This window comes from Oncorhynchus masou, chromosome 32 (genome assembly GCF_036934945.1).
Source record: "Oncorhynchus masou masou isolate Uvic2021 chromosome 32, UVic_Omas_1.1, whole genome shotgun sequence".
Taxonomy (NCBI): domain Eukaryota; kingdom Metazoa; phylum Chordata; class Actinopteri; order Salmoniformes; family Salmonidae; genus Oncorhynchus; species Oncorhynchus masou.
In genome coordinates, this window is record NC_088243.1 from 11,680,684 (window position 1) to 11,688,387 (window position 7,704).

At 44.7% G+C, this 7,704-nt stretch overlaps 1 pseudogene; it reads right to left on the reverse strand.

The window, feature by feature from the left end:
- Positions 1-1,928: 1,928 nt before the first annotated feature.
- LOC135526897 (uncharacterized) overlaps positions 1,929-7,704 on the reverse strand; it is an 11,961-nt pseudogene continuing 6,185 nt past the window's right edge.

Here is a 7,704-nt window from a genome sequence, read left to right on the forward strand (position 1 = left end):
ATAATGCCATCTACAGTGCATTCAGACCCCTTTACTTCCACATTTTATGTTACAGCCTTACTCTAAAATTGATTCAATTGTTGTTTTTCCCCTCATCAATACCCCATAATGAAACAGAATTTTCTACATTTTTGAAAATGAATTAAAAATACAAAACTGAAATAACATTTACATAAGTATTCAGGAGTTTTACTCAGCACTTTGTTGAAGAACCTTTGGCAACTATTACACCCTAGAGTCTTCTTGGGTATGATGCTACAAGCTTGGAACAACACTTGTATTTGGGGAATTTCTCCCATTCTTCTCTGCAGATCCTGTCAAGCTCTGTCGGGCTGGATGGGGAGCATCGCTGCACAGCTGTTTTCAGGTCTCTCCCGAGTTGTTCGATCTGGTTCATGTCCGGGCTCTGGCTGGGCCACTCAAGGACATTCCGAGACTTGTCCCGAAGCCACTCCTGCATTACGTTGGCTGTGTGCTTAGGGTCATTGTCCTGTTGGAAGATGAACCTTCTCTCCAGTCTGAGGTCCTGGAGCAGGTTTTCATCAAGGATCTCTTTGCTCCATTAATCTTTCCCTCAATCCTGACTAGCCTAACAGTCCCTACTGCTGAAAAACATCCCCAGAGCATGATGCTGCCACCACCATGCTTCACCGTAGGGATGGTGCCAGCAGTGTCTAAGGTGCAGTGTTATGGAAGCAGCCTAGTGATGTCTATTTAACAGTCTGATAGTCTCTCTGTCCCAGCTTTGATTCACCTGCACTGACCTCGTCTTCTGGATTATAGCGGGGTGAACAGGCAATGGCGAAGGTGGTTGTTGTCCTTAATGATCTTTTTGGCCTTCCTGTGACATCGGGTGCTGTAGGTGTCCTAGTGTAGGCACCTGAGTGGCACAACAGTCTTAGGCATTGCAGCGCAGTGCTAGAGGCGTCACTACAGACACCCTGGTTCGATTCCAGGCTGTATCACAACCAGCTGTGATTGGGCGTACCACAGGGCGGTGTACAACTGGCCCAGCGTCATCCGGGTTTGGCCGGTGTAGGACGTCTTTGTAAATTAGAATTTGTTCTTAGATGACTTGCCTAGTTAAATTATAATTATTAGATTGAATATGTCAGTAATCTCTCCAGCCAGCTGGTCTGCACATGTTCTGAGGACACGGCTATGGATACCGTCTGGGCCGGCGGCCTTGCAAGGGTTAACACTCTTACATATCTTACTCAGGTCGGCCACGGAGGAGCCAACGTGAGTACCACATTTAAGCGTGTTAACCCTCGCAGGCTGCCGGCCCAGACGGTATCCATAGCCATGTCCTCAGAGCATGTGCAGACCAGCTGACTTGAAAATGTCTTGCCAGAGAGAGACTTGTCCTGGTTCACCTTCCAACAGGACAACAACCCTAAGCACACAGCCAAGACAATGCAGGAGTGACTCCGGGACAACTCTCTGAATGTCCTCGAGTGGTCCAGCCAGAGCTCGGACATCTCTGGAGAGACCTGAAAATAGCTGTGCAGCAACGCTCCCCATCCAACCTGACAGAGTTTGAGAGGATCTGCAGAGAAGAATGAAAGAAACTCCACAAATACAGGTGTGGCAAGCTTGTAGCATCACACCCAAGAAGACTGGAGGATGTAATCACTGCCAAAGGTGCGTCAACAAAGTACTGAGTAAAGGGTCTGAGTACTTATGCAAATGTGATATTTCAGTTGATTATTTTTTTTAAATTAGCAAGCATTTTTAAAAACCTGTTTTTGCTTTGTCATTATGGGGTATCGCGTGTAGATTCATGAGGGGAAATAAACGATTTAATACATTTTAGAATAAGGCTGTAAAGTAACAAAATGTGCAAAAAGTCAAGGGGTCTGAATACTTTTGCGAGGGCACTGACATCATTTAAAACATATTAGTGAAAAAAGCAATACGTTTAAGCTTTACAGGATAGTTTCCTTATAAACATACTTGTTATCTTCTGTTCAAAGAGGAATTTAGCGTTAAACTCTTTACATTTTTACATTTACATTTAAGTCATTTAGCAGACGCTCTTATCCAGAGCGACTTACAAATTGGTGAATTCACCTTCTGACATCCAGTGGAACAGCCACTTTACAATAGTGCATCTAAATCATTAGGGGGGTGGTGAGAAGGATACTTATCCTATCCTAGGTATTCCATTCTTTACTCTTAGTGTCTTACCTAGACCCATGGATCTATGGTTATCAGACTCGAAGGCGCTATTGGACTGTCCTCTCCTGGGACTGGGGGTCAGTGGTTTGCTGTCTGCAGCCTTGGTTTTCCTCTTGGTAGATGATGATTCTCGGACATCAGGGTCAGAGGATGTGGCTGGTGGTGGGGATGACGGAGCTTTGAACTTCTTCACTAACTTCTTTGTTTTCTTCTTCACTCTTTTAGATACACAGAAAACAGCCAAAAATGTTGAAAGTGATTGAACAATTACTAAAACCATTTACGCTATGTGTTTAATCTTAATTATCTAGAATAACATATAAGCTATTATGTATCTACTGTAACATACTAAGCTATAATGTATCTAGTAAGTACATTTTCCTCCCATTTTCTCACTATGTGTTTAGAAGATGTGTGCACAATACATTTAAACAACAGGATATCAGTAGGACTGCTGTGACCTATGAGGACTGTTGCTGTGACCTATGAGGACTGTTGCTGTGAGGAAGAGGACTGTCGCTGTGACCTATGAGGACTGTTGCTGTGACCTATGAGGACTGTTGCTGTGAGGAAGAGGACTGTTGCTGTGAGGAAGAGGACTGTTGCTGTGAGGAAGAGGACTGTTGCTGTGAGGAAGAGGACTGTTGCTGTGAGGAAGAGGACTGTTGCTGTGAGGAAGAGGGCTGTGGCTGTGAGGAAGAGGGCTGTGGCTGTGACGAAGAGGACTTACTTGGTGGCAGCAGGCTGCTCAGGGTCTGTGTCCAGCTCAGAAATGAACTTGAGTTCTCCAGAGACAACGGTAGCAGACACCTGTGAGTGCAGGGACAGGAAATAAGAAGAGAGGGGACAAGGAAATGATTATTCCAGTAATTCATTCAACCTTTGTTACCTGATGGAGAGGAAGGAGACAACACACAGAAGTGAGGACTGTATTGGGGGAGGGGATGTCTGGGTAAAAAATAATCACCTTGCTACATCACAACCAGGAGATCAGCTACATCACACAACGATCGCTGAAACAGAACCCAATGTCTCCTTACCTTGGTAGGCGTCAACCTCTCATCTGATTGGTCAGTCCGTTCAGACAGGGCCTCTAGGGCACGAGACAGCTCCTCGTTGTAATCCCCTGGGATTGGGAGATAAAGTGTCTGCTGAGTGCACATACTTTTTTTAATGTAGAACAGATATAACACTCTACTTACGCTCTTCCACAACATAGGTAGCTGGGAGGTATCCATGATGTCCAAACCACCTGTTGTCTTTGTAGAGCACACGGTACAGTTAACCCATCTGACCGGTGGGCACTGTAGTCATACAGAGAGAGAACCTGACAGAGAGAGAACCTGACAGAGAGAGAACCTGACAGAGAGAGAACCTGACAGAGAGAGAACAATTTAAAAGGATTTAAGAATTATTGACCATGGTGGTAAAATAACTGATTATGTTAAATTTGTCATGTTTCATTTTTGGGCACAGTATGTTCTTGTAATGAAAACATCAATTTACCATTTTGATGAACTGGTACCAAAGAATCTGCTTCTACTCTATTGGCTGTAGACAGATGATCAGATAACTTCTGAAGGAAGAAAGGGAGTGTTTTATAGACTTCAATTACATATTGAACTTCATGCATTACGGTCTCTTTCAAATAGATGAATACATATTCAGTCCACAAGACTACAATGAAGTTACCCAATAAAATACACATGAAAGGAATCAAAGAGAAAAGCATGAATGACTGTCAAATATAACATTATAATAATGCCTTACGGTCTGTAGCCTGCGAGATGGAGCTCTTCCTAGACACTCGCCCACTGGGGTGAAACTAGCTGCAAACAAGAGAAGAAAAAGTGAAAAAAGTCATGCCATACTGATATATTTAATCTAAGATAAAACTCAAAGCATACATAAATCGTAGAGGTGTGAACACCTACGGCTACAGACACAGGTGAAGACAAGGAGAGGCCCATCTTGGTCTTTATGTACAGTGTACATACTGCTCTGTAAGGTGAGTCTGGAAATGTTCCGTTTTGTTAATTCTTCCCCTTGTTGTTGGAATGTCTGGCCAAAGCTCTCATTCTGCAAGAATGGGTCTTAAGCTCATTTGGTTAAACTGACCCCAATTGTTACAAATTATTGACGACACAGTAGTTCACAAAGCTGCTTAGATTCAATAGACCTGTAGCAGTACAATCTGTCTCTTCCGCTTCATCTGCATTGACATGGAAACACTTGACAGTTGTAAACAATATTGTGGAAGCTCCTCTTTCGGCTGACTTCCACCTGTTCAGTACTTTCAGATCAAGGATCAGTGCAATGGAGGTGAGTAGTGGACAGATCTTTTAGAGAAAGGACCTGTCTGTTGCCACTCACGGTTCTGGGAGGTGAGGGTTGACTGGGTGATGAACTGAGCTCCAAGGGAACCAACCAGCTGCAGTTTGGAATGTGGTGGTAGGAGGGACGGAGAAGGCAGGATCGAGTTCAGGTCCATCTGGGAGAATAAAAATAAGAATAATTTATTGTTTTACTGCTAACCTACAAAGCATTACATGGGCTTGCTCCTACCTATCTCTCTGATTTGGTCCTGCCGTACATACCTACACGTACGCTACGGTCACAAGACGCAGGCCTCCTAATTGTCCCTAGATTTTCTAAGCAAACAGCTGGAGGCAGGGCTTTCTCCTATAGAGCTCCATTTTTATGGAACGGTCTGCCTACCCATGTCAGAGACGCAAACTCGGTCTCAACCTTTAAGTGTAGTCTGGCCCAGGAGTGGGAAGGTGAACGGAAAGGCTCTGGAGCAACGAACCGCCCTTGTTGTCTCTGCCTGGCTGGTTCCCCTCTTTCCACTGGGATTCTCTGCCTCTAACCCTATTACAGGGGCTGAGTCACTGGCTTACTGGGGCTCACTCATGCCGTCCCTGGAAGGGGTGCGTCACCTGAGTGGGTTGATTCACTGATGTGGTCATCCTGTCTGGGTTGGCGCCCCCCCTTGGGTTGTGCCATGGCGGAGATCTTTGTGGGCTATACTCAGCCTTGTCTCAGGATGGTAAGTTGGTGGTTGAAGATATCCCTCTAGTGGTGTGGGGGCTGTGCTTTGGCAAAGTGGGTGGGGTTATATCCTTCCTGTTTGGCCCTGTCCGGGGGTGTCCTCGGATGGGGCCACAGTGTCTCCTGACCCCTCCTGTCTCAGCCTCCAGTATTTATGCTGCAGTAGTTTATGTGTCGGGGGGCTGGGGTCAGTTTGTTATATCTGGAGTACTACTCCTGTCCAATTCGGTGTCCTGTGTGAATCTAAGTGTGCGTTCTCTAATTCTCTCCTTCTGTCTCTCTTTCTCTCTCTCGGAGGACCTGAGCCCTAAGACCATGCCCCAGGACTACCTGACATGATGACTCCTTGCTGTCCCCAGTCCACCTGGCCGTGCTTTGAGATATCAGCTGATGTACGAGGGGCTATATAAATACATTTGATTTTATTTTATTGTCCATTTCCTTGTAATATATTTCATAAAACATCAAAATGCACCACTGAACAAATTCTGTTTGTTGTAAATGCATAAAGTGTGGTGTCAACATACACTATATGACCAAGAGTATGTGGACACCTGCTTGTCGAACATCTCATTTCAAAATCCCTAATGTACACGGCCTCTTGCTCAGTTGTGCACCGGGGCCTCCCACTTCTCTTTCTATTCCGGTTAGGGCCAGTATGCGTTGATCTGTGAAGGGAGTAGTACACAGCGCTATTCGAGATCTTCAGTTTCTTGGCAATTTCTCGCATGGAATAGCCTTCATTTCTCAGAACAAGAATAGACTGACAAGTTTCTGAAGAAATTGCTTTGTTTCTGGCCATTTTGAGCCTGTCATCGAACCCACAAATGCTGACGCTCCAGATACTCATTATCTAATGTGTCTGTTGGCATCTGACCTATCGGTGATGACTGGTTTCATGGGCAGGATGGTGGACACTGAGACCAGGTCATTATCTAATGTGTCTGTTGGCATCTAACCTGTCGGTGATGACTGGTTTCGTCGGCGGGGTGGTGGACACTGAGACCAGGTCATTATCTAATGTGTCTGTTGGCATCTGACCTGTCGGTGATGACTGGTTTCATCGGCGGGGTGGTGGACACTGAGACCAGGTCATTGTCATCATCTCCCTCGTCTTCATCACTAGATCCATGGATCAACTCTGTCTCCTCTTCATCTCCGTCTCCCCCACTCTTTCCGCTACTCGACTTGAGTTTGGTCACACCATCAATCTCACTCCCATAGTTACCTAGTTAAAAGACGAAAGTTAAAAATATGGCGATATACACTGTTCAAAAGTTTGGGGTCACTTAGAAATGTCCTTGTTTTCGAAAGAAAGACACATTTTTTTGTCCATTAAAATATCATCAAATTGATCGGAAATACAGTTTAGACGTTGTTAATCTTGTAAATGACTATTGTAGCAGGAAATGGCTGATCTTTAATGGAATATCATCGAACCCACAAACCCACAGATGTTCCAGATACTCAGCTAGTCTAAAGGACAGTTTTATTGCTTCTTTAATCAGGACACCATTTTTCAGCTGTGCTAACATCATTTCAAAAGGGTTTTCTAATGACCAATTAGCCTTTTAAAATGATAAACTTGGATTAGCTAACACAACGTGCCATTGGAACACAGGAGTGATGGTTGATAATGGGCCTCTGTACACCTATGTAGATATTTAATTAAGAAATCATCCGTTTCCCCGGGTGGCGCAGTGTTCGCTTTGCCACCAGAGACTCTGGGTTCGCGCCCAGGCCCTGTCACAGCCGGCCGCGGCCGGGAGGTCCGTGGGGCGACGCACAATTGGCCTTGCATCGTCCGGGTTAGGGAGGGTTTGGCCGGTAGGGATATCCTTGTCTCATCGCGCAATAGCGACTCCTGTGGCGGGCCGGGTGCAGTGCGTGCTAACCAGGTCGCCAGGTGCACGGTGTTTCTTCCGTTACGGAGGACGCTTTCGACCTTCGTCTCTCCCGAGCCCGTATGGGAGTTGTAGCGATGAGACAAGATAGTAATTACTAACAATTGGATACCACGAAATTGGGAAGAAAAGGGGGTAAAATTAAAACAAAAAAACAAAAAAAAGATCATTCGTTTCCAGCTACAATAGTAATTTACAACATTAACAATGTCTGTATTTCTGATCAATTTGATGCTATTTTAAATGGGAAAAATGTGCTTTTCTTTCAAAAACATTTCAAAGTGATCTCAAAAATTTGAACGGTAGTGTTGGAATCATGTAGTAACCAAAAAAGTGTTAAACAAATCAGAATATATTTTATATTCGTTAAAGTTCCCACTCTTTGCCTTGATGACAGCTTTGTACACTCTTGGCATTCTCTCAACCAGCTTCATGAGGTAGTCACCTGGAATGCATTTCAATTAACAGGTGTGCCTTGTTAAAAGCTAATTTGTGGAATGTCTTAATGCGTTTGAGCCAATCAGTTGTGGTAGGGATGGTATACAGAAGATAGCCCTATTTGGGCTTT